Raw genomic sequence first — 27,829 nt, forward strand, 5'->3', positions numbered from 1 at the left:
TTTTCACAAAATGTGCAGGCGTTCACATCTAAGTTAAATTTCCGTCTTAAGAATTCATTGGTTGGATAAACCTCATTAATGATTTTAAAGTGAACCTCTTTTACTTTAGGGGAAAGAGGAAGTGAAATATACTTTTTTCTTATCGCCTTAACCTCCATGGTCTCAAATTCTTTAAGGATATAATTTCTTTTAACCAGATTAGGGCAAATGTCGTTGATCAAAATATTCCTGATCACCTTGTTTGTAAACCTGCTGTCACCAAATTCAGCTCCAGCTATGCAGAGCTGCCTCAGTCCAGGAGAAATTTTAGAGTGCACAATATCTTCTTTTATCATTGATCTCAAAGGGACTGGAATGGCTTTCACTAGGGATTTATATCTCTTAGCAGTACATCTTACATCAAATTTCTCACAAAACGTCTCATGTTTTAATAAGACCCCATTATCATCCGTAAAATGAGCTACAGCCCAAATCCCTTAAGATCTTCCAGTAGAGAAGGACCTGCTGATGGAAAGCTGAGAGTTTAACAGGTAACGAACTGCAATCAAAGTCACAACGTAACAAAAAGTCTATTCCACCCATTTTGCCAAAAATCACATTGGGAATAATGTTCCAAAAGGAATTTTTGTTCCTAATGAAAGATCTTAACCATTTCAGTTTTAGTACACCATTCATAACATCAAAGTCAATGGCATTAGCCCCACCCTCTTCATAATTCTTAATCATATCATTTTTCTTTATATATTGACATTTGTTCCTCCATATGAACCTAAAATTAAGATTATTTATAGATTTAATTAGTTTTGGAGATATGGGCAGAGAAAAGGCTGGATAGATTAGTCTGGACAGACTGTCCATTTTGGTTAGCAAGATTCTCCCAAACAGAGTTATGTCCCTTTGCAGCCACCTGTTTAAAATTGACTTACACTTTTCTATATTGGCACAGATATTCTTATTTTCTGTTGATGTCTTATCCTTGCAAATTACAATGCCCAGATACTTCACCTCTTTTTTATCTGTATATTATCTATTGCTTGCAGGGGACACTCATGCAGAGCTAGAATTTCTTATTCATTAATATTCAGCTGCAGGCCAGAAGCTTTGGAGAAGTGGTTGATCACCTGCAAGGCTAAAGGAATCTGGTCCTCATTTTTTAAAAACAGGGTGGTATCATCTGCGAGCTGACTGATTATTATCTGTTCACCCATCACAGTTAACCCCTCAATGTGACTGTTTTTAATCAAAATAGATAACTCAGCAACCATGATGAACAGAAGTGGTGAGCTGCTACATCCCTGCCTTATCCCTCTATTAACCTCAAACCTTGAACATGTACCATGTTCTAGCAAATCAAATCAAATCACTTTTATTGTCACATCACATGTGCAGGCACACTGGCACAGCACATGCGAGTGAAATTCTTGTGGGCGAGCCCCACAAGCAACAGAGATGTGCAAACACAACAACACAAACGAGCAAAATACAAGAATGGCTAATCTGAAACTAATAAATATATGTACAATATATAATAGTGTATGCATTTCTGGATGTGTATACTAAATATTTTCCTACGTGTGTGTGTGTGTGTGTGTGTGTGTGTATACACATTTTTACAAATTAAATAGTAAAAAAAATAATAATAAAATATATAAAATATACAGAGTTGAATATGTGCAAAACAGAGCTGTTAATGTCATTATATAGCATCTCTATAACATTGATAAATTCCTGTCCAAAACCAAAAGACTGCAGAGTTTGTAATATGAACGTATGTTCAACTGAGTCAAATGCTTTGTAAAAATCTAAGAACAGGATGTATCCTCTCTCTTGTGTCACGATGAGTTGTGTGGCTGTCAGTGGCTGGCCCCACGTGCAGGACTCAGAGAAAAAACATTAACTTAAACGACAGCTTTATTTGCTGGTGAGTCACCCTTGGCGATACATAAACAACAACTTAAACTAACTAGACTGGAGATGATGAAGGTAGACGACAATGAATACACACACAACAAACGTGGAGGACGCAACAACTGGCAGAGAAAAACACAGGGCTTAAATACATACTGAGGTGATTAGGGAATGTGAAACAGGAGGAGAACACAGCTGGGACTCATCAGACATGACAAGACAAGGGGCGGCAAAACTCAACACATTGACATAGTACACAGACTTTCAAAGTAAAACAGGAAACTGAACAGACGTGGACTAAACTAGGGGATACAGTGACAGAACAAGAGACACACTGACAGAGATGACTGTATACTAACAGAAGTAACACAGAACCACGACCTAAGAAGGAGAACACAAGAAATGCCAAGGACCTAGGGAGTTAGGAATACTAGCGACAAAAATCAAACCCAAGAGAATCAAAACACATCATGAAATCAAAGATAACTAATACAAACAGAAAAACACTGAGTCCACAGACTCAGGACCGTGACATCTTGGATTATTTCACTGTACTCAAGGAGGTCCAAAACCAGCCCAATATTGTTATGAATTAGTCTTCCTTTCAAAAAACCTGATTGTGTTTCACTGATAATGTTTGAGATGCCTTTCTTTAGCCTCTCAGCTACAGCTCCAGACAGGATCTTATAGTCAGTGTTTAAGGTGATGGGTCTTAAATTGTCTAAAATTCTTTTATCCTTACCCGATTTAGGGATCAGGGTTATCAGCGCTTGTTTCATGCTCGGCATCAGTTCTTTTTTTCTCTATCGATTCCTTTAATGCATCAAACAATAAAGTTCTTAGGTCCTTCCAGAAGAATTGATAAAAATTAGTAGTGAGTCCATCTGTCCCTGGGGACTTGTTTAATGCCATTTTCATGACCACCAAATCCAGTTCCTCAATTTGGCGGCCGCTACTAAGTTTTAAAATTACTCATACTAATCTTTCTGTGTCACAAAATAAACTTTTAACATATTTTCAGGCGAGAAAGTAGCTGTGTAAACATCAAATATCTGCTCGGTTTATCAAGATACCGCATATTTGCAAAAGTGCTTCGACGTTTTCGGAGACGTCTGCTACCCACCAGCACTATAGCCAGCCAGGAGCTCGAGGGTCACTGAAGCCACCGAGAACGGCACAACTCCCGGCACATCGTTTTCAGATCACCGCGGACTTTCGCTACTCAGGTTAAACGTGATATATAAGTCCAGGGCCGTGCAGAGACGTTTAAAGGGGCGGGTGCTCAAAGTTAAAAAGGGGCACATTGAACCAGGCTGAATAACAACAACACACATTCATCAACAATCTAATATGGGATCGCATCATACTATATCACTGTTGTGAGGTGGCGACAAGGCAAAGCAAACGTAGCCGATGTTTTACCTGATGGGTACAATGTTGCTGTTGAGGTGTTTCTGCTGCTCCTGCTGCTGATAGTGCTGGAGGGCAGGGCTGTGTTGATCTGAGACTGTAGACATTAAAAAGTCCACAGGAGAGATGGTAGCTGATTAAACAAGTGTCATGAGATAATAACAAAATGCAAAGATTGGTGACAGCGCTTGGAACCATAAGGCAACAAAAAACTGTGAGAAATAAATTAGGCTCTGCCTGTGAATCACTCTTTGCTTCTCTTCTTCCTTCCATCCCATCATTTCATATATCACTCTCCACTTGCTGTCTATCTGAGAACAAGGCACAACTTGCTATTGCAATAAACTATAATCTAATTATCCACACCTAACAACTCCAGCACTTAATCTATAATAAAATGATGACAGAAAAATGTTATAGCACTGCCTTTAGTAGCCTCACACAGCTCCTACTGTTTCCTCCTCATGTCCTTACCAGCCATGTCTGGAAAATGTTATATCATGAGTAATATTTTTTTTAAAACTCCATATACATAAAACACACACATGCACGCACACACAGTGATATTTTAGACCTTCTTCAGAATACTGTATATACTATGGGCATCATGGTGCTGATCCAGAATCCTTACATTATTATTTATTACTAGAGCTACAATAATAAAGCAATGAGGAGGGGGAAGTAATAAATATGAAATAATGTATTTATGATGATTCCATTTGTTTCACTATCCACTCTGTGCAGGGCAAAGCTTATTACATGTATAGAGATACAATAATTTTACTGCTGTAAAATCCAAACTTTGTCTTATTTAAAATATAAATCTAATATAATCTGCTTCTTAAAGTATGTTCTTTAAAATACAGCGTGTGTTTTTTAAAATATTATAATAATGCATAATTATGTGGACATGTATATTAAATCGTTTTTAGTGAAATATAATCCCCCCAGAAGGGTAGCAAATGCTCTGTAACTTACTTTAAAACTAAATATGTTCCCTAAAACGGTGACAGAGCTACAGACCCATGACAGCCTTACACAGGTAGCCAGCAGCTATGACCAGCACTACATGTGCAGTTAATAAAAGGACAGGTAATGTTTGTCACGCTGTTGCACACACAGCACGCTCGTTTGTTTCAGTTCGTCAAATTGCCACAAGACAACTTACCAACGTGTACGTAATAAGCCAATACTCCTGTGTGCTATACACTACAGTGTACGCTGTACAGCTACTTACTGGGTTTGTCGCATCAGTCTGTGTCTCTGAGTTAACTTGTGTTTCTCCTACAGCTCCGGACCGCAACAAATGCGCGTGCTCTTTGTGAGCTCGTTCCCGGCTCGTAACCAGCGCGTTCTGCCGTCAAGGGCGATCATTGGTTAAATGTGATCATGTGACTGATGCAAGCCAGATCCTTTTATTTAGCAAAACTGTGATTAATAGTTAAATATTATTGTTGAGGGGCACAGACAGGACTCCGCACGCACACACACATAAAAATAAATTAAAAAAAAAAAAACGTTTTTTAAAAGTTGCCTCAACAAAAGGGCACTTTGGGCACCCATCAGGAAAGGGGCGGGTGCTCAAGCCCCTCCAGCCCCCCCCCCCCCCTCTGCACGGGCCTGCATAACTTACTTAGACAACCTAAAAATGTTATTGTTTGGCTTTTTTCAGTGTTTTGTTTGTTCGTGAGTAAATCGGTTTGGCTGAGATTAAAGTTATTAGATTAGATTAGATTAGATAAAATAAAACTTTATTAATCCCCCGGGTGGGTTCCTCCTTGGTTTTTACACAGCTGAATAAACATCAAACAGAAAACTGATTAAACAGAAGTATGAGACGGTCGAGAATTTACTCCAGTGTCCTGTTATATTGCAGATAGCAAGGAACAGACAGCCGAGTTTATTAAACTCCACCGAGACAGCAGTGACGCTAATCAGAAGGCTAGACCGTCCAATTTCCCCAGCCGTTTACTTCCGGCATACCCGACCTTCTGAGGACCCAGCCCACGTAGACCGCGAAGGCCGGGTCCTCGGGAGGATGCAGCCGATGAATTTGGACGTTTAGTTTTTAAAAATGTCGTGATAAGGGCGGGTCTTACTGTGAACCTGCGCGCTCATTGGCTAATAACTTGAGATTGACAAGTCGTTATCCAATGAGCGCGCGGCTTCTCCCAACATAAAGTAGTTTCCTTTGAAAAACCAAAGTCTGATTATTTTTGCCTCCACTGACGGAGCCTGTTGTTCCCGCCACAGAGACACAGTAATGTCAGAGCGGTGTTAACACTCACCTGCCTCAGCACAGCTCTCACTCTCTTCCTGCTCTCTCAGCTAAACTCACTTCCTCTCTACTTACAGGAAACCAGCGCTCAGAGGAGCCGACCGGCCTCACGTTTCACCCACAGACACGAACAGCGTGGAATTATTTTATGTCATAAGAAGAAACATATTCATGTTAACACTCACCTGCCTCAGCACAGCTCTCACTCTCCTCCTGCTCTCTCAGCTAAACTCACTTCCTCTCTACTTACAGGAAACCAGCGCTCAGAGGAGCCGACCGGCCTCACGTTTCACCCACAGACACGAACAGCGTGGAATTATTTTATGTCATAAGAAGAAACATATTCATGTTAACACTCACCTGCATCAGCTCCACCTTCCTCCTCCTGCTGCTCTGAACGGAGGAGCAACACTTTCACTTTCACTGCTCCTCCCTAAACACAGAGGATGCTGGGACTTGTAGTTTTTACCTTGTGTGATATTTATGGCTGTGACACTAAATCACAGCATGTAAACTTCCTGCAAACATGTCACAGGCGATAAAAGTTTCACATTAAAGGTGAAGTTATTTTTCTGTCTCATGTTCAATAAACAGTGAGCTGGGAAAACTGAAGAACAGACTTCAGACGTTCCCTGCAGAGTTTCTGCTGCTCGGTCGTCTGCATGTTGCTGAGACTGAGCTGATGATGAAGCTGTGATGGGTTTATGGCACGTTTGGTTGTGGAGAAGAGTTTTACTGTCGGTGCAGGTGAAATGATCAGAGGTTACAGCCTCTGGTTAAAGTGGAGGCAGCGATCAGGACGGCTGAGCAGCAGAGGTCTCGAGGGTCCTAAAGTGTAAAAGCATCAGTGTTAGTAACACAAAGATCACAGAATGGGATCATCCACACAACACTAACATCTAAATCCACGGCAGGAACTCTTCCAGTGTCCTGAAAAATCTGTGTGCACGATGCTGAGATTAAAATCTGTCTGCTCATCTTAATGCAATATTGTGAAGTTACAATTCTTTTCTGTAAAAAGAATTTTCATTTTTGTATATAAATAAATGTTGATGTTGTGCTTTGGGATCGTGTGCTTCAATTTGACTTATAATGTGCCAAATGACTGCAACAGGCGGCTTAAGGCAATGCCATCCAGAGTAAGGATCGTGTTAGCCACAGTGTTTCTAAGATTTTTACGCCCCGTTACAATAACCTCAGTTCTATCTGAACTTAGAAGCAGAAAATTAAAGCTCATTATGTGTCTAAGACATCCCGGCAGTTTAACCAATAAAAGCGGGTATCATATGCATAGCAGTGAAAATGTATGCTATGTCTTCTAAAGCACGTATAATGTAAACAGAACTGGTCTTTGCACAGAAGCCTGTGGAGCTTCATAATTAACCTCAGTGTGTGAAGAGGACTCTCCATTTAATAATAGCTGTAATAAAATGTTCTGGCCAACGGTGTTAAACGCTGCACTTGGGTCTAGCAGGGAAGATTTCAACTTTTCAATATGAATGAAGGCTGAAAACTGATTAGATTAATGTCTGATGATCTTTTCTGTGCTTCTTCAAGTTTGTAACACCGAACATATTAAAGGATGATATAAGGTTCACAGGAAGAGTTTAATTAGACACACATTTACTATTTTTCTTTATACTCTTTCTTTCTTGACATGTTTAATATGCTTACTATCAGAGGAGAAAATGAACCTTGTGTAGTTTAAAAACTTTTTATTTAATCAAACTGTAATGTTGTTGAACTCTGACGGACGTGTCTTTTAATCTTGTCAACAAATCCTTAATCACCTAAATGTGCCATTTATCATCTTGTAAAATGTTCCCTCTGCTTCTGTTGCACATCTCCCCCGACACTCTCTGCTTCACCAGCCCTGTGCAGCTGGTCCAATCGCTGCGTCCTTAAACTGGTGTGTTTAAATCTCTTTACCTCTGTTGTGAACTTCACACAAAGTTTGTGGTAACAAAATCAAACTGAGGAGGATCTGGTTTGAAAAACACACACTCGCGAGACAAAATAAAAACAGACTGCTCAAAGCAAAAGCAGGACTAAAAATAGACTAAACCATTACACACAAAAGTTGAAAAACCTAAAGAGTGTGTGAGACTGCTAGCTGTGTCGTTCAGCAATAAACTCATCTATAAATGTGTTAGTAAAGAGTGACTTGTACTTCTGTCCCATTAAGCAACGGTTTAACAAATTTCACTGCAAACTATAAAAGGAATCTGGATTTAAATAGAACATAGTAGTGCAGGAAACACTAGTATAAGGTGTCTATGGAACAAATCTCCTTCAGCGTTCAAAATGACCAAAGTGAGGCCTACAGGCGTTTCTCTCAGTTGGTTGTGTTCAGGGAAAAAGCAGCTAAATACACTGAGACTGCTCCACATTGTTAGTGAGTTAACTCTGGATATCTGTAGGTTTGTCAAACTTGGAGTGAACAAAAGCAGAAAACAGTAAAAGATGCAGACAGTGAAAGTCTGGTTTATTTCATGAACACAATGAAACATTTTCGGCAAAGTAGCATACATGATAAATAGATACACATAACACGGACAGTGAGAAGTAAAACTCGTCGTCTTACCACATGTTATATTCTGTAAACTTAAAATAAACCACAGAAATGAGTGTTTTAAAGTCATTATTAAAAACAAGAGTCAACATTACTGAAGTGACACTTTAACGATGCTTCACATCACCGTGTTTATGATGATAAAACATGTTCTCTCGTTAGTAGATGTCTGCGCTGACACTTGTCATGAAAATGTCCCGAGCCAGGGTTCCTCTTCAATTATCACTGATCATTAATAGGGTCACAAAAGATTTGTCACATTATCCCCATAAACAAAATGCTTTTATAGAAATCATTGTGACACAAATATTTAGATTCTTGATTCACAATGTGCATGAACTCAAAATCTTTAGAGTTTCATATTTATAAAGTATCGCAAAGAATACATTTATACCGTTGTATGAGCTACACTTCTTGTAAAAAACTGATTGGAAATGCGTTCGAGAAAAGCTCCTGCTGTGACCTTCCTTCTGTGAGGGCACACACACACACACACACACACACACACACACACACACACACACACACACACACACACACACACACACACACAGGTATACTTCATGCACTTATCAACATGCAGTTTAGAGGTTTGCATTAGAGTGCATTGGTGCTTGGGCATCTTTTATTTAGCACGGTTATACCATTGTGAATGTAGCTATATAAATAAATATGCTCAAGAGTCTATCATATGTTTGTCATGCAACTAAAAATTTGAAAATATATTTTTAAATCAGTAACTTTGCAAATTTAGAGGATTTGTTTTCAGACAACATATGTGTCACATTTTAAACAGGGTTTGAATAATCAGCGCTGACATACAGACATTTATGCTCTGGGTATAACAGACATGCTTACCTTGTGAAAGGCCCTGGGATGTCTTGGAGCAGAGAAACGCGCTGTATTGTTGCTTTTCTCTATTGTATAAGCAACGCCCGTAGGTCAGAAACGCTCTGTGCGGGTAGCAAAGTCGGCTCCAACGCACATCCAGGCATCCGTGTGAAAGAACGGTGTCGCTGCAGCTCTCAGGATAGTCAGGCTTTTATTTATATTTGCATTCTGGTGTGTTAAAACTAGCAGCCTCTGTGTCCCGCTTGGATCATCATTCCGAAAATTCAGATATTTAAATAAAATGGTGAATTGGCTCGTGATGAGGAGCCACTTATATCCGTAAAATGAGGTTTGATTAAATTAAACTCATGTGAATTCTACCTCTCTGCTGCTGTGTTCCAAACAAACGATGTTATCTACATGTCCAAACTGTGTGCTAAGTACCTCACACCGCTGTGTCTGGGATCCGAAAAAATAAAAAGTTAAAACGCTATACCTTGCGGTAGTTGTGAAGTGCTGAGGAAAAATACAGGGTTTCTGATTAGGGTGTTTTTATATAGGTGGACTTGGTTTCAGTTGGGCTCTGAGATGTAGAGATAAAAGAGCAGGATGTAAAGAAGAAAGGTGGAAAGCCTATGGAGGTTCAGTTGGTCTGTAGAAAGTGTAATTGACAGATAAAAGAGCAGTTTGTAATGAAAAAAGGTGGAAACTATAGAGGTACAGTTAGTCAGTAGGAGGTGTAATTGTCTGCCTGCAGAGATAAAGGTGTGGGGTGTAAGAAAAGGTGTAAAACCTTTGGAGGTTCAGGTGGACATGGTTTCAGTTGACCTCTGACATGATAAGATAAGATAAAGGAACTGTTTGTAATGAAAAAGGTGGAAAAACTATGGAACTACAGTTGGGATGTGTGAGTGCTGGGATGCTCTTGATAAAGGGAGCCTCTTTTATTGTTTTATGACTTCTTTTGCTGACTGTTGGGGGCCTAACTGTAACCCACTCTGTCTAACTGTTGCAGAGTGTGACTAGTTAAGAATCTGTAGTTTTTAGAAGTAACACCAGAAAAGTTTATTTCTAAAGGAATACCTGTTGTTGTTTGTGGTGCTCTATTTAAAACTATTAGCCTCTGTGTCTTTTCGGAGCGCTAAAGAAAAAGTCAAATGCTCCTAAAGTAGATAAATCATCTATGTGTAATCAACAAGTCTTACTGTTGCAGTGTGTTTGTGACTAGTAGATAATTATAGGGCTAGTTGCATTAAAGGAACATTGGGGGTTGATACAGTGCTAGTGTGGCTAGGTGTGAATATGTGCTTTTAGAAGTATCACAGTTTGATTTCTAAAGGGATACATGTTGTTTGTGCTATTCTGTTTAAAAACTATTAGCCTGTGAAACTATTAGAAAAGTGAAATCAGAAAAAGTGTAGGTATTACTACTAATGGGAATTGAAGCAGTTGTAGGAATTGAAATTGATACTCAGCCCTAATCACATTGTCTCCTGTTATTTTTCTTGCAAACCAGGCGAAACAGGATTTAATGACAACATGCAGCAAAACTGAATCCTAAATCATCAAAGCAGCCGTAACAATAACACAAACAACATGTTTAAGCAGTAAAAAATATTGCGAAATAAAGAAATCACAGGATAAAATGATTAATTAGGCAAGTTTTTCTTTAGTTAAAATGTTTTCTTTAAAATATTTTGTATTAATCACGTTACAATCGAACAAAAAAGGGAAAAACTAACATTTTAAAGGTGTTATTCAGTTTTTCCTCATGCAAATCTTTAGATCTTTTTTAGAAAAGCAAAGTCTCGATGAACCTGCATGAGTGCTCACTGTGTATGTTAACAATGATCAGATGAGTTTCTTTTTTGTTCATTTAAACCTGTTTTATATTTAGTTTTTTTCTAATTTGACTCGATTCACAGAAGATGAAGCATTTGAACTGAAGTTAAAACTAGAATTTCTTAGAGAGACTCCGCCTGAAAGAGTGAAACCCGCATGTGAGATTTTGTGGCCTCTGTGTGACTGTTGGTGGGTCAAAAAGGTTTCAGCTGCACAGCCAGACGTTATTGAGCGAGCCACCGGCTGAGAGGCACACTTCTCGCAGCTCCTTCCTTTCGTCAGACTTTAAAAGAAACATTTATAGGGTTTAGAGATATTAATATTGATACCACCTCTGGAGAGGTTACGGTGTTGTGCCAAAAAGTGATTTCCAATGTTTCTGTGTATTTTTTATGTGTAATATCTTTACGTACGTTGGTAAATAGACTTCGGTTGTCAGGTTAAGGCTGTGTGCAGGCAAGAGTGGAAGTAGAAGGACCCAAAGTGCAGACACTCGGAGGCGGAAAGTAACTCAAAACTCAGCTTTTATTGCTGGATGGCAAAAAGTGGCAAAACGTAACAAAAATCCAAATAACGTTACATGACCAGGCAGCCAGAACACACAGCATAAATGAAAGCAGATCACGACACCGACACAAAGAAACACAGGGCTTAAATACACAGAGGGAGCAATCAGGGAATGGGTAACAGGAGGGAAACACAGCTGGGGCAAATCAGGCCTAACGAGACAAGGGGAAGCAAAACCAGACACATTAACATCAGACATGGACTTTCAAAGTAAAACAGGAAACATAACACAGACTCAGGCAGGCTCTATAACAAAGGGAACAGAGACGTGGGACCAGGGCAGACACAGACACTGGCTGTATCCCAATTCAGGATCTGCAGCCTTAAAGTACGCAGCCTCAACCATCCTCAAGGGCCGCGTACTCAAAGACCGCTAAGGCCGGAAGTGCGAGGCTTGTGAAATGGGACGGTCTAGCCTCCGTTGCGCTGCCCAGGTTGCCTAGCAACCATGATACCAACAGCTGGAAACGTGTCTTACAGCTGTGTTTGACAGAAATGAAGGAGAAAATCTTTTGTGTATTTGTTTGTTTGTTTCTACATGAGCTTTGATCAATCTCTGTAAGATTAAGCTCAGCTATTGAACGGCGTATATTTGAAAGTAAAGGCTTTAAAACCAAGTTAGTACAAACGTCACTAATGTCACATAACTTTGCCGACATGTGGCCAACAGTAATGTTTTAATGTTCTTCGTTATTAAACATTTGCACATAAATAAGTGACATAATATTCAGTACTTACTTAAAGTTTACTCTTCGGGCGCCCCTCATCCGCCGTTTTATTTCGGCAAAATTATCCACACCCACCGCCGCGCTATGCATTCTGGGATATGTTGGGCCACGAAGTCTACACTGCCACGTCCTTAAAATTCAGGGAAATGAAGGACGCATTTGGGGGCCGCATTTCAAGCAGCCTTCGAATTGGGACAGCCTTCGTCGCGTCGCTCTGACGTAATCGGCCTTAAAATGCGGCCCTTAAGGCTGCAGACCCTGAATTGGGATACAACCACTGACTGGACGTGGGGAGACAGCAGATAGGGGAGACAGCAACTATGGAACACAGACAGAAAACCAGAACACTAAAACTCTAACCAAACCCCACCCAGAGAACCTAAACTAAGAATAATCCTAAAACCCATAAAGCAAAGCTAGAATATAATGAAATAACAAAATCAAAGAACCAAAAACACAAAACACTGGGTCAACGACCCAGGGACCCTAACATCAGTGAACAGGGTTTACAAAGAGGTTTTATATAGAATTAAAAAGAAATCTGTGTTTCAAGTGTCTTTACAACTCTGTGTTATTGTACTTACATTATAACCAATCCGCTCCTTTATCCCCACTTAAAATATTTTTACTGAACTATTGTAATATTTCCTCTTGGCCAACTTACTCTTACAAAAGACATTTTTAATGTTAATGAGATTTTTTTTAACTACATAAATAAAGGTTATATAAAAGTCGCTGCCAAAAACTGATCGCAGCTTCTACCTTGTTACACGAATGTTGTTTGTGGCTCAAGATGACTTTATGTCATCCATGAGGGAAGCATTTGACATATGTTTCACATATTATAGCCCAACAAGTTACTTATAGCAGTTTAAATACGAGCAATCACTTTTTGGCAAATACCAGAAATCAGCTTTTGGCAGACAATCACTTTTTGGCACAACACCGGTGTCTAGCAGGTTTTATATTTTAGAAAGTTTAAAGCTCAGCTTAATAGAAGTAGTGTGGTCGTGAGTTTTGCATAAACAAATTTGTGCAAACCTCAATGAAGTGAAGCAACATTATAAAGAAGAGTGAGCCTAAATGACTCCCCAATGATGTGAGAGACTGATAGTCATACAGAAAACAATGACTTTGAGCTGTTGCTGCTAAACGTGCTTCTACAAGCAACTGAATCTTGGAGTGTACTTTGGTTTGTCTGCTCATAAATTGGTGGTTCATGATGATAAATGAACTTCTGAACTGGTTTAACATCAGTGCAGTGGCTGGTCCATTCCTTGATGTATATGTCAACGTTCAAAATGAGCCATTTAAATCAGCTGTGTTGGATCAAGGACACATCTAAACCCTGCAGGACAGCGGCCCCGAGGCCTGGAGTTCCCACCCTCAGTGCAGTGGAAATAGTCTCGTGCCAGTCTTGGTGCTGCCTTTGAGTCTATATTGCCGAACACTGTGTGCACACATTTTTTTCCTTCCTAAACAAACACACATTTGTAAAGGAAAATTTAAATTGAACTCACAGTTGGCGGTTAATCGTTATATAGTTTAGATGTACACCGAGAGACGCATTTAGTGGGACTTTTACACCGCCACAGATTTTCTTCTTCTTTTTTGTTACATTATTGACATATACTAGATATTTTAACCTAAGCAGCAACAATCATGTCTCTGGTACAGGCACTTTCCACCATGCAGATTAAGCTAAAATGTGACTTGAAACAAATTCTGGGTTTCCGTTCCATAAAGGTTCATTTCATCTGGTAAGTTAGCCCCTGAGGTAACAGTCTATGTGAACATAACATACTCACTGACTCACACTCAACTTGACTGATAGTGATTTCCTGAATCAGGCAAAGCGCACAGAGGAAATTCATTTGCATATGTTTGTTTTCACAATCACTGAAATCCAAGTTAGGCATGTTTCCCTTTGTTGTTGTTGTTCTTGACACGAGTGCTTCAGTTATTTTCTCATCAGTATGTTAGGACAGAAAGGATTCTGTTGTGGATTTATGATCATCTCACGTGTGTCCATCTTTCAAACTCTTAGATTGTGTAGACATTAATGCAGCTGTCAGACTGTAGGCCAGTTTCTTTGCACTGTAAGCATTGATTGGATGCTACTGTAGCAATCAGTGCTTACACAAAACGTCCCTGCGTAAACCCTCAGACACACAACAAACAGATCAATAGTATCTGAAATTCAGAGTACGGATCTTTTTACACATTTCTCACAGAAAATCACCTAAATCGCTTTCGTGTGAGATGCATATCATGTTTGCCTCATAAAGACTTGCCCTGTATGTATTCATTTCTTTTGACTTTCACGTGGAATTGTCACCTAATATAACAGGTCCATCAGTAAATGGTGTCTATCTTCAGTTTCTGTCTCCTAGACTTTGTCCCTGTCAGGTTACAGCTGAATAGATAGTCATATCATGCAGAGACTGCATCGTACTATAATGCTCGTATGATCGCGTTTGTCATAAGTGGACTGGTCTTGTTGAAACGTTGCATAAACCTTGCCCAGTAAACTGTGAGTGCTAACATTTCTATGGCATATGCAAATACTTTAGACAAATCCCACAGTTGTCTATATTTGTATATTTGACAGTTTAATGAAGCATTTAGAAATCAAAGGTCAGATTAAAATGCTGGATCACAATAGAATGTGATATCACACAATACAATATTTTTAATATCACACACAGCATGAAAGTTTGCTAGTGTATATTATAAAAATATTACAGTATGTTGGTATAACTTTATCCCCTCCTAGTTTTTAAGATACAAATTTTGGCCCACACTGATTTGTGATCATATTCCTCTGTCCACTAAATGAAGATGGAGGCTCTGCTCTTTATTTCTGTGTTTCTCTGGAGAATCCTGGTAACATGATGGCTTTCTGTCTCTAAACACACACGAGCTTAACTCCGAATGAACATGATCAGAGTTCATTGAACCAACTCTGATCAGTCTTTTCTAAGGGTTTCAAGCCTTTCTTGTTCGAGCCTCTCTTTGTTGTTGCTACAGTTATGTGTAATTATTAACAGTATTGCAGATGTTAGCCTCTGCCTGCAGTGTTGATGTGGGTAAAGGCTTTAACCATGGATTAGCGGCAGGTCCCAGCTTGTAAATTGTGGAGCATTAATGCCCACTCCAGCTCCTATAACCAAATATAAACAGTTGGGATGAGAGTTAGCTCAAGCCACTACAACAGCCAGCAAGAATGATCTGTTCATGCTAGCATTAACAGTGCCTATACACATAGCGACACACGGGGGAGGGGCCTAACTAATAACCAAGATGACTACAGGCTTGGAGGTGCTAAAAGTCAGATATACCAGGAGCAGTTTGGGCTTTAGAACAAATTTTGTGTAATTATAACAATATGTAAATTAGGACCTGGTTACATATGATGCTGCTGATTTTTTAAATCTAATTTTTACGTTGCATTAATTTCTTTTTGTCAGACAGGGAATCAAACAAGTTCTGTTTTCTCGAATGAATCCCACTGTTATTTGTTTGTCCTACCAACAGGGATGTTTACATGGTATTCATGACTGCTGCACCTGATGACTTTCACAGCTTGAGGACTGCAAACATTTCCCAACAAGACATGAGTGGTGGGGTGATCGTTGGTATTCCTGATCAGGTGAGGATCTGTTCCCATCAAACCACCAAAACCAGTTGTTCAGGATGTTTACAGGATGAAGAATCCCCAGTTATTCTTTGTGGTTGGAATGTGCCTACATATGGCTGTGTGGGATTCTGGCTTACTTTAGGGTCAGAGCAGTTGGTATGTGGAGCAAATACTGACACAGTCAGAGTGGGCAAACCAGCAATAGGCTTGTTGTCATACCTGGAAGTCTGAAAGCTCCCGATGCTGGATGGTCTTTCTAGTTTTTAATGACAGGTCGTCTAACAAAGCTTCCATGAGGTGCTATAATGGAGACTGTCCTTTTCAAGGAGTTTCTCATGTCTTATCCTACTTTTTTCTTTTTTTTAATTAACAGGAGTGAGAATTTGAAATCCTCTATATTGACATGATTACATTTCTTCTATTAAATGAGAAGTACATTTTGAACACAGTATAGTGAACACAATATCCAAGAAGCTAAATCTGGTGAAATGGTTTCTTTAGCTGTCAGCTTGAAAGGCTGATTGGGGTATTTTTGTCACCTTGCATGCGGGTGGCATGGACACCCGACTTTTGTGTGCATTTATCAAAAAGCTTGGATGATTTTGAAGATCAGTGGCATTCAACTCATGATCAGCGTTCAAGTTTTCTTAAAATCTTGTAACATGATAACTGGAAAGAAGACAGCTAGGATTTTCAAACTGATCCATAGATGGATCTACTATGAAGCTGAGGGACAGCACTGCTTAAAAGATCCTTTTTAAATGACTCCAGCTGTCTGATTTAATGAGACCACGTGTGCTCAAGTTTCCTGCTCTGACTCGGCCTCAGAATGTCTAGAGGCAGAAATCAAGCACACTCAAAGGAAATAAGCGTATCAGTGGGCATGTGCTCAGCACGCAGAGTGGGAGTGACTAAAGGTGCCACTGCAGAGCATCGCAGTTGTTTCGTGTGATTAAGTTGTGTGTTTATGAACCTGTGAGTGTTAGTCCTTTTGGCAGGATGACTCGCATGAAGCTGTTATAATTGTTTGTGCATGTTAAAGTTATGCCTCAGTTCTTTGATACCATGTTGGTAGGATTATTTGGCACTAAGTTAATAGCAGTGGCTGTAATCTCCCGCAGTCATTACATCCAGCGGTATTACAAATAAAGGACTTTTCTATTGTTTAGTTTAACTGTGGCTAGCTTGCCATGTCCGTGCCTTATGATTGGCAATTTGTATGACGTGCTATTTAGGCAATATATGATCTATAGTGACCCCTTGTGGATATTGTGAGATATTGCTGTGTTGAGTACATTATGTTTTCAATTGTTTTTCTAGTTATTTGTGACTCTACTAATGATAAAATTGCCTGTTTCTGTTTCCAGAAAACCATTGCTCATAGTCCCACATACTATACAATGATAAGTTCAAGTATGGCTGTACCTAATTTGGATTAAGCCTGGCAAGCACTTTGATGTAAACATTTCTTCTGTGGGACTTAAAGACAGTTAACCCAACTCCTGGACTGCTGCAGTCTTCCTGACAGAAAGCTTAGGCCAGGCTTGTATGCCCAGTATATATATTCTATAACGTGTGTAACTACTTCGTTTAGTTGTTTTTGTTTGGATTTAGTTTTGTTTTTTTTCTTTTCAGTGTATTTCAGTGTCAGTAATTTGTGTAGTGCTCACTCACATTTTCAACTGGAAAAGACCTGCAATAGAAACGTATTTAGGAGCAAACAAGTGAATGAAAAGTTTGACATCATTAAGGCCAAACAGCACCTAGTTTTCAACAAAAACACATAACATAAGAGCAGCAGTGACGATGCAGCTGACACAGATGAACCTATTTAAACTGGTCCCAGTGTTTTTAGCCTAACTTGAGTCTTGAACCATAGGGGCAAATGAGAAATTCCAGCAGTTCTTGAAAGCAGCAACTCTGTGCTTTTTTGTGATGTTAGGGACATTATGGTAACTCGAGGCAGAACACCATCCAAATCTTGGTAAATAACACATGAAAGAACAAAAGAAACAAACATGGTAAAAAGAAGCCAAACGTGTGATAACATTGTTCCATCACGCTCACTCACTATTCTCTCAACCTTTGCCTTCACGGGGCTGCTGCAACAATGTACCTGGGATTACCGTAATGATGCAAATATTAATGAAAAGTGCAGAGTTGCTGCTCTCAGGAATCATTGGACTTCTTTTAATTGAGGAAATGGATCAGGAGTTACGGTAGTTACAGATGTTTAATACAACCCTAGAAAAGAGCTTTCTGTAGTGCTGTGCGATACGGAAAGATTTTTTATGTATCCGATACAAGTAAATACAGGGCTGATATGATCTATGCTTTTTAATGTGGATGATGCATCATCAAAATGCCAAATTGTTTACATTTTCATGACCTTTACGTTGTTTTTTAGGGGGCTTCATCCTAATGATTATTAATGAGTTAAAACCGAGGACAGAAATAATAAAAGGATTTAGTTTGTAGCCCATAGTTTAAAAACAGTAATCACACATTATCCCTTTCTTTAACAGCAACACAAAAGGGTCATTATATTCCATTAAATCTGAGCCATATTATATTCAGTATATTTATTTTAATTTCAGTAAATGTTTTTATTTAAATGACATGTTTCAGTGAGATAAATGTGTTATTTCAAGGTCGTTGCATCATTTTTACTTTTCGAGTTGGCTAAAATAAGAATTAGCCAGTTGCACTTTAAAGTAATATAACCAACATATCGCCACAGTTATCTACCTGGATATTCTTCAGAGCATGCTTTCTTGCATGTGACAACAAGAGACCTCTCGGTTGTCTGGTGGAGAATTTAGCGCCTCGCTACATGTTTCCAAATCGGCATTTCTTCTCAGTGAAAGCTGTCCTAGAGAAGTAAAGCAAGTTTGTAAGTTTCTCTCTCAATGTTTGTAACGCATTCCCACGTTAAGCTTAACAACCGATATATGGAGCGACTGCCGCGTCTCCTCTCCCCCTCCCTCTCCTGCTGCTACTTCAATCATGAAACTAATCAATGATCAGCTGATCGCAAGTTCCGTCTCTCTTGTTTGTTTCCCACTTTGCGCCAGAAAGAGGAAACCAGCAGATAAACCACAGCAGCACGTTTAAGCTTGATAAGCTGTTGTTAGAATTTATTTAATATTACTTTAATGCCTAATGCTATAAGTAGCTGACAGCTGGTAACTGTGCAGGGGCGGGTCTAGCACGGTTTTGCCAGGGGGCCAGCTGGGGCATTAACAGGGAAAAGGGGGGCACAAAGAAATACTTTTCTTTCTTATTCTCGTTTAAAATGTCTCGCTTTTAATAAATAATTATCTGAATCTTACAACCAAAGTTTTTATCTAACGTAAAATGTATAGAAATCTAATATTGTATATAGTAACTATTAAGTCTAATATATACCCTAGTAAGTTATAGTACTTTTTCCTTTGGGAAGATACCATCTGTGCAGTCTGCAGTTCTGTTGAAGAAAGATGTTGAATCTATTTAATTGTTGTTGAAAAATAATTGATTTCTGTGCATTTTTTTTTAAATACATGCATTAAATTAAAGTCGATTATGTGGATTAAGCATCACGAGGCAGAGGGTGGGCGATGGTTCCCTTTAGTTTTTTTTTTGCTGGGAGTTTGCAACCCTATTAGTTAGGTTGTTTAATATTTCTGCTAAGTACTCTTTAAAATACCAGAATAGGGAGGATGGTGCAGGTTTAAGTTTATTAGATTGATCAGTGTTGCTGAACTATGAAATATTTTGGGTGCAGTGTGTTTTTTGCATACAGGTATAACTAAATAACTTTAATGTTTTATTTTTTAAAACTTGAGTATGAACTTATACGAAATAAAGAAAGATATTAAAAAAACTGTTTTATTGATTCTAAAAATACGCTGTATCGGATTCATATCGATACTGGACACAAAAAAGTGGTATCGTGCGTTCTCTAGTCCATACAGGAGAGAACCAGAAACTAAAGAAACTAAATTGCGTGTTTACCTTTATGTTGACATCAGTGTCTGTTTTTTTTATTATTATTATTTCAGCATTTCAGCATCTCAAAATATTTTTTAGATAAAAGCAGTCAAAATATTTTTTTTAACAGATGAATCATTAAAGGATGGCAATTTCTAAAATGGTAACCAACAGACCCGTGTGTTTTCTCTTTTGAATAATAATTATTATTGATCATTAATAAGAAAACTATTTCTAATCCAATTCAATTTTCGAACAATCAATAAAATACTTTATGACTAAAATGATGAATAACTGCAGCCCTAGAATAAACACATTTTAGAGAAACTTGTGATTTTTGAGATGATGCAGTTTTAATTTGATAGTTTTTCCCCTTTGGTAACTTTGCTGTCCTCGCCCTGAGTTCTTTAGTTTCACCAGCTAGACAGCGAGATAACGATGCTCCAATAACCAGACTTATTTTCCTTTCTGCGCTGATTTATTGAAGAATGGACTCTGACCATTGCCTTCTCTTTGACCATCGTAAAACTGAAAGTACAAAATACTGTATTAGCTAACTAACATTGTAAACTAGCTTGTTACACTCTTACTGCAAGCTAACAGTAGATTACAGCTCAGTATTCAATACCATCGTTCCCTCGAAGCTGGACAGGAAACTGCAGGATCTAGGACTGAGCAGCTCCCTCTGCAGCTGGATCCTTAACTTCCTGTCTGATAGACGCCAAGTAGTCAGACTGGGCAGCATCACCTCATCCCCCATCACACTGAACACTGGTGCACCACAGGGGTGTGTACTGAGCCCTCTCCTGTACTCACTCTACACCTATGACTGCACAGCCACTAACAACTCCAACATCATTGTGAAGTTTGCGGACGACACTACAGTGGTGGGTCTTATCACCAACAGTGATGAGACGGCTTACAGGGAGGAGGTCAGCGCCCTGACCCACTGGTGTCAAGACAACCATCTCACCCTCAACGTCGCAAAGACAAAGGAGTTGATAGTGGACTTCCGGAGGTGCAGAGAAGTACACACCCCCATCACCATCAACGGCGCTGCTGTGGAGAGTGAGCAGCTTCCGGTTCCTTTGTGTACACCTGGCTGAGGATCTTACGTAGTCAGGACACATAAACAAAACAGTGAAGAAGGCGCAGCAGCGCCTCTTCTATCCCAGGAGACTGAAAAGATTCGGCATGAGCCCCCGCATCCTCAGGACCTTCTATCACTGTGCCATTGAGAGCATCCTCACTGGATGCATCACCACCTGGTACGGCAACAGCACCGCCTACAACTGCAAAGCTCTCCAGCAAGTAGTGCGGTGCTCTGAACGGATAATTGGAGGTGAGCTTCCCTCCCTCCAAGACATCTACAGGAAGCGCTGCCTGAGGAAAGCGGGGAGGACCATCAAGGACTCCAGTCCCCCCAGCCATCAACTGTTCAGACTACTTCCATCAGGAAGGAGGTTCTGCAGCATCCGGTCCCCAACCAGCAGACTGAGAGAGCTTTTTCCACCAGGCCATCAGACTGCTGGACACTTCATAGACACCTCACCTTCACTACTGGAACTTCAACATTATGCACTCCACACTGTATATAAATGCCACTGTTTGCACATGTCCAACTACCAACCTCTGTATATTTTATTTTATTGTTTACTCTATTTAATTTGTAAAATATGTACACACACACACGCGCGTGTAGAAAAACATATTTAGTATACACATCCAGTAATGCATGTACTATTATATATTGTACATATATTTATTAGTCTCAGATTTAGCCGTTCTTATATTTTGCTTGTTTTACGTTATTGTATTTTTGCACACCTCTGTTGCTTGTGAAGCTCGCAAACAAGAATTTCACTGACATGTACTGTACCAGTGTACCTGCACATGTGATGTGACAATCAAAGTGATTTGATAACAAGATAAAACTTTCAAATGTACAAATTATCGTACCATTTTTACACAAAACAAAAGATAATAATTATTTTATCGTCACTCATACTTACAGACATATCTTGTCCAAGGCAACAACATTTTAAGGTCCATATCAGCTTAGAACGATAACTTTCCGCCATCTTTGATTTTTTCACGCTCTCATTGTTCCTTTCCCAAAGTAGTCAAACCCATATTACAAAGCAGCCACTAGAGGGAGCTCTAGGGCCGTTTGCAACCATAATATCCAGCTTACCTTATAAAAGGCAGAACAGTAACTATAGTGTTTGCAATAAATGCAGACATTTAAAAACAGAAAGCTATCATCTACTGTGATTCAAGTGTATAAACTAAACCACATAAAATGGCTTAAACTGAATATGGTCACGTTTTATTTTTTGTGTGGCCATTACTGCATTTTAATGGTGTTATAGATGCTGTCGAGGCTAAGCCTACATTTAAAGCCACTGAGCTGTTTGTTGGCAGGTTAATGCAATGTCACTGGTATGAATAAACGTATTAAACTTAGTTCAATAACTGAAACCATACTTATCTTGTCCTTTAGATTCTTTATTCCAACACAATTTAACATAACAGCGCAGCGGTCACAATCTGTTTGCTCCTTCCCAACAACAACACACCTGCTGCTAATGACCTATCTACCTTAAATAGACACACCATATGTAACACAAAAGGTGACCCCTAGTGGCATACATGAGGTACCCACACAAAAATGGCTCCTACAGATACTGAGCACAAATATGAGTACAGAGAATTTCCAGCAAGCTTTTAATACTGTCACAAAAAGGTCTAGAGGGATTTATCAGCATCATCCTGTCAAACTGGTTTTATGGTGGTTTTGATGAGAACAGATTATAGCTTGATCAAGAAGACCAACCGTCGAAGTCCTGTTGGGAAACCTTTGCACTTTTTCAAGGTGTGAGTATCATCAAGTGTAGCAGTGATGTCCTCATTGGTCGTTGACACAGTTGACAACTTGTTTGAGGGATGAAATTGTGGCGTTTTGGTCAGAAAGTTTATACTTGTAAATCAGACTGCAGAAATATTTCTGAAGATGTAGTGGTTTGTTTGTTTGTGGTTTGTTTGTTTGTGGTTTGTTTGTTTGTGGTTTGTTTGTTTGTGGTTTGTTTGTTTGTGGTTTGTTTGTGGTTTGTTTGTGGTTTGTTTGTTTGTGGTTTGTTTGTTTGTGGTTTGTTTGTTTGTGGTTTGTTTGTTTGTGGTTTGTTTGTTCATGTTTTTTGTTTGTTTTTATTTCAAATATCTTATAACAAGATGAAACTACAATTGTAAACGCAATTTGTTTTTTTGGTTTTTTCTCAAACTTAAGTAACTGAAACCTTTCATTGAACTACAGCAGAAACAGATTGGAAATGCCAAGTTATTCTAACACTAGTGGACTTGTTAAACAAAACATTTGTTTCACTTCTTTCTCAACATGCAGCACCATTAAGAACAGTGGACCAGCATAGTTGGTCTGCATGAGCACACTTACTGCAACAGTTGTACATGCTGAAACTGGTTGCTGGCAGCTGATGTGAAGAAATGTCTGGACACATCAAAAGTTTTCTTTTTCATTTTTTTCCTCCCTTGGATAACATACACATGGCAAATAAAAACATGTAACTAGGGTGACGTGAAGTGTGTATCATCAGATTTAACTCAAATATAATGAGGCTGTCCATCTGTGAAGTAATTGTTCCTTCAAAAACCACTGTGACAACAGATTTTATTTCATTCATTTGATGGTTTTCTATTCTGTATACTGGAACTTTTTAATAGCCCCCCTGTCCACACATCCTTGACATGAGACTTTCTGCAGAGTTGCACATGATGAATGCACACAAAACTTAAAGTGTTGCTGTCATATTTTCTTGGATGTGGTTTGTTGTCATAATCAAGAACGTGTCTTATTTTTTTATTTGTTTTGTTGCTGATCGGCCATTGGACTGCTGAGCCTGCAGTGAACAGCCAGTCACTGACTCTTGATGCTAGAGCAAGGACAACTGAGCTCTCTCTCTCTCTCTCTCTCTCTCTCTCTCTCTCTCCCTCTCTCTCTCTCTCTCTCTCTTTTAAATAAATAATACGTTCGAGCTGTTTATGTTTTTGACTTGTTATGGACTCTGACTGGCAATGGGAGGGCTGGCGGACTCATATTATGGAGGTGGAGGGTAGACACATTTTGTGTGCAAGAGACCACATACTACAGTGGTGATTGACACAGACTTCAATGGACATTTAGGTGAAGGGAACAGAGGTTATGAGGTGTTGGGTAGGTGTGGTGTTTAGGAGAGAAATCTAGAAAGACAGATGTGGGGCAGATTTTCCAAGTGGAAATGGCCGTGGTGCACACATACTTCAAGAACAGGGAGGAACTTGTAGAAATATATGAAAGTGGAGGAAGCTGCACACAGGGCAACTAAATATTATGCAGAAGGTGAAATCAAAAAGACAGGAGACAAGGAGGTGTCAGGGAGAATGCAGCTATGCAGCATCAAATGGTAGTTTGAAGGATGAGTTTGGACATCAAGAAGAGGAAGTGAGTGAAGGCAGAGACATGCAGGAGTATAAACAGGCTCTGGGTAGTAGGGAAGACTTACCAGATGGCTGGGATAGTACAGCTTTATTGAGATAAACTGCCAAGAAGGGGTTTGACGTCTTCTCTGCACAGAAGAAAGGGAAAAAAGAAAAGTGATTTTGAAAGTATTTGAAGGAAGAGATTTACAAAGAAAAAGAAGTGTAGTTAGCGAAATGAAGAAAATAGACCAAGAAACTGGGAGGCTAGGCATGTAGCAGAAAGAGGTGACAAAGGAAAAGGCTCAGTGCCACGTATGTGAAGCTGGACCCCAAGGAAATGAGGGAATGAGACTTGCTAGGCAGAGAGTGAGTTTGAATGGATGTTCAAACCCAAAAAAAAAAGATATATTCACATAACATAGATTGAAAGAAGCTGCAGGTGGCACAGCAGCTTTAATGTCTTCCAGACAGGAAGTTTTGGAAAGAAATATCATCATTTCCCAGATTTTACTATCTTAGTGTTCTGTAACAAAATCACTGTTGTGCGCATGGTGTTAGAGATGATGATGATTACAAACAAACTTAATGTGCTAGTCGTGCTTTTCTTGAGGGATTTGTCCTTCCACCAGTTTTCATGTCATTGGAATCATTTGTATTCACTGATTCTGGCACTTATTTCATCAAACCAAACTCCAAGTAAATACTTTCGGCTTTTTGGTTTTGTCAAACGAACTAATGTAAAGAATGCCTGGCTGTGCACTACACCACGCAGTGGGAATTTGTCTTCTCCAGTTAAATTCAGGATTAACTTGCTTTATAACACAGACCTCAAAAGTAACCGTTATAACCCCAAACACAAGAAAATGTGATCTACAGCACAGTGAGAACTGGCAACGCTTATCTGGAGGGGTCAGAGTGAATGAACTGGACACCTGTAGAAGCAGGATTTGATTTCCACTGATTTCCTTTCCGATCTGATACCAAGTAAAATTCAGGGTGGTATCGACGATACTGATCTGATACCGATACTCTGTACAAAAACTTATTTTTTTTACTCTATCTTTTATTTTATCTCAAATTATAGCGTCGTAATGATCACAGGACATCAGATTACTTGTTCTTATCACTTAATGATGCAGAATTATCATATAGAAATGAAAAACCTGAAGTTGTGGCTATTTGTTGCCTGCCTGCAGCATTAAAGGACTCCGTGAGAGACGTCTGTCTCGCCCTGGCAGCACCTCTCCCTCTCCTCCTCTTCAGTTCGCCTCAACATACGCTCGTCATATTCTGTGATATGATTCACTCTGAGGTGTTTGACCAGGTCAGCGGTGTTACCACAACACCTCACATTCTTGCCACATGTATGGCAAACCACGTCTCAGCTGTTCGTGGAGGTAAAATACGTCTGCACATGACTCTGTTTACGCTCAGCCATTGTTGTGAGTGTGCACGCCAAGGGGCCGGACACAATGACGGGTATCGGAGGAATCGATATTTCAGTATTGATCCGCACATCACTAGTTGAGATACGTTTTAAACTGGTCCAAAAAACAAATGCATATTTTCCCGAACCACTGTTCCTTGACTAAGGTGGATAACGTGATGAGGTCAAGGAAGGGTGTGACGGAGATTTGATTGAAAAACTTTGTCGTCCGTTAAAGTTTCACGTTGGCTTTTTCATCTTGAAAGCCCTCTCTGCTCGTGTCCAACCCGTGTGAACAATCACAGATGTGAGAAATGTAAACAAACCGTCCGCAGAACGCTGATCAGGTTATTTTAAGCGCAAGAAAACAAAAACGTTGCGCTCACCGTCGGCGTCACGGACGAGGCCTGGGGGTCCGGCCCGTCCACAAAGGTCATTGTAACACAAATCATACGATTGCTAATGAAAATGCTATAAAGCTACATCGCAGATAAGTCTCTGGAGTAACAATCAAGGCCATGTTAGTTATTTGATGAATAGTATCTGTGCCACTCATGGCGCATGACTGAGGAGGACGTTGACTTCTGCAAGTCAGGAAAGTCTGCTGCTCATTGTATAAATATGAGATTTTTTTCAAAAACCAGCCAGCCATCATCTCGGGAGGCTGACTCCAAAGTACCATCTCACTTCAAACTTGCAAAACAAGTCGAGTCGATGCGAGCGCACTGCTTGTTTCTAGTTAGTCTTTAAGGATGACAGCATTAGTCTGCTCCTTTGTATGAAATAAAGTGAGTCGAGTCCATGTGGTCTGGCACCCACCCACATTTCTCTGCTAGTGATCCATGAGGACTCCACCTTGTTGCCAGTTCTCTTGTGTGGAAGCTTCAGGAAATGACAGCTTCACTCTGACGTGTGTGAGCTGTGTGAGGTCTGTGGTTAGAAGTTTACAGTGTTTGCTCTTTGTGTCGTCTGTAATATGCTCTATGGCTTTAAAAAAATGGCCACATGTTTCTGTAGCTGAATTTGTCCATCTCTGACCTTCTGAGACTGTATTTTCAAATAGGGACGTTCTGACTTTTCTTCACCTTGTACTTCATTCTGCAAATGTTTTATACTCTATTAGAGTTATTACATTATTCTGTTATGCTATAAAATCAACCCCCATATAAGATCGTACTTAAGAAATACATTTAAAAACCTTCCTGTGCAAATAACCCAAGTTATCTAGAAGAAATAAAAACTGCACCGCAAACCAAACTCAGCTGTTCGACCTGTTGAGCTCGGGAAACTAACTGGTGTTTCATTTTAGTGAGTGCTTTGTTAGATTCCTTCATTTGAACCAAATGAAGTTGATTAAAGTTGATGCATTGATGTGTTTGAAGTGTTTTGTTAGTTGCGATGGATCTCCTGCTGTCTTTTTTCCTCATTATTAAAAGAGGATTTCTTTGAATTTCAAACATCCATTTCCTGTTTATCTGGTCCCGGGTCACAGGTGCAGCAGTCTAAGCAGAGAATCCCAGACCTCCCTAAACAACCACTTCCTCCAGCATATCCAGGACAATACTGAGGCATTCCCAGGCCTGCTGAGAGATATAACCTCTCTAGTGTGTCCTGGGTCTGCCCTGGAGACTCCTCCTCATGGGACAGGCCCCAAACACCTCACCCAGGATATTTTTAATTAAAACATCACAAATAAGTCGTCAGGTCTGATGGTCACATTTGTGAGATTCAACCACCATAAAGCAGAGATCACACAGGACACACTGTGTAACCCTCAGCTCAGATGTGTTCAGGACATTTGCTTGGAAGAAGCCGTCTGTGGATAAATCCTGCTCTCCACCTCAGCTGTCAGGTTTATCCAGAGAACGGCCGTCCTGACTTCCAGCAGCCCCACAGTCCTCGTTTCTAATAAACTGGCATCACTGAAATGAACTGTCTGCCTCGCTGTTCAATAATCTGCTCTTTGCCAATTTCCCAGCAGAACCTTCCACTCATATCAGCATTTTTCTGTGATTCTCACATGAACTAAACATAAAAAGCTGAAGCCAACCTCAGAGTTCCCCGTAGTGAGGAAGAGTTTCCTCTGAGCCACAGCTGAGTTTGATGCGTCCACAAAGGAAGACTGACGGGAGGACAGACTCTGGGAGAAAGGCAGATATTAAAAGATATGAATACAAAGTAC

General features: G+C 39.7%; 2 protein-coding genes across 2 annotated transcripts in view; both read right to left on the minus strand.

Annotated features, from left to right (window-relative positions):
• LOC143415753 (NLR family CARD domain-containing protein 3-like) overlaps nt 1-6,026 on the minus strand; it is a 33,386-nt gene extending 27,360 nt beyond the window's left edge. The window contains exons 1-2 of the mRNA XM_076881174.1: nt 5,957-6,026; nt 3,331-3,415 (exon numbers count right to left, since the gene is read on the minus strand). The gene's annotated coding sequence lies outside the window, so the exon portion shown is untranslated. The remainder of the gene's footprint in view (nt 1-3,330; nt 3,416-5,956) is intronic.
• The window catches only part of LOC112432436 (protein NLRC3), a 3,307,575-nt gene that overhangs the window by 506,092 nt on the left and 2,773,654 nt on the right, over nt 1-27,829 (minus strand). The window lies entirely within an intron of this gene.

The sequence above is a fragment of the Maylandia zebra genome, unplaced genomic scaffold (assembly GCF_041146795.1).
Source record: "Maylandia zebra isolate NMK-2024a unplaced genomic scaffold, Mzebra_GT3a scaffold03, whole genome shotgun sequence".
Taxonomy (NCBI): Eukaryota; Metazoa; Chordata; class Actinopteri; order Cichliformes; family Cichlidae; genus Maylandia; species Maylandia zebra.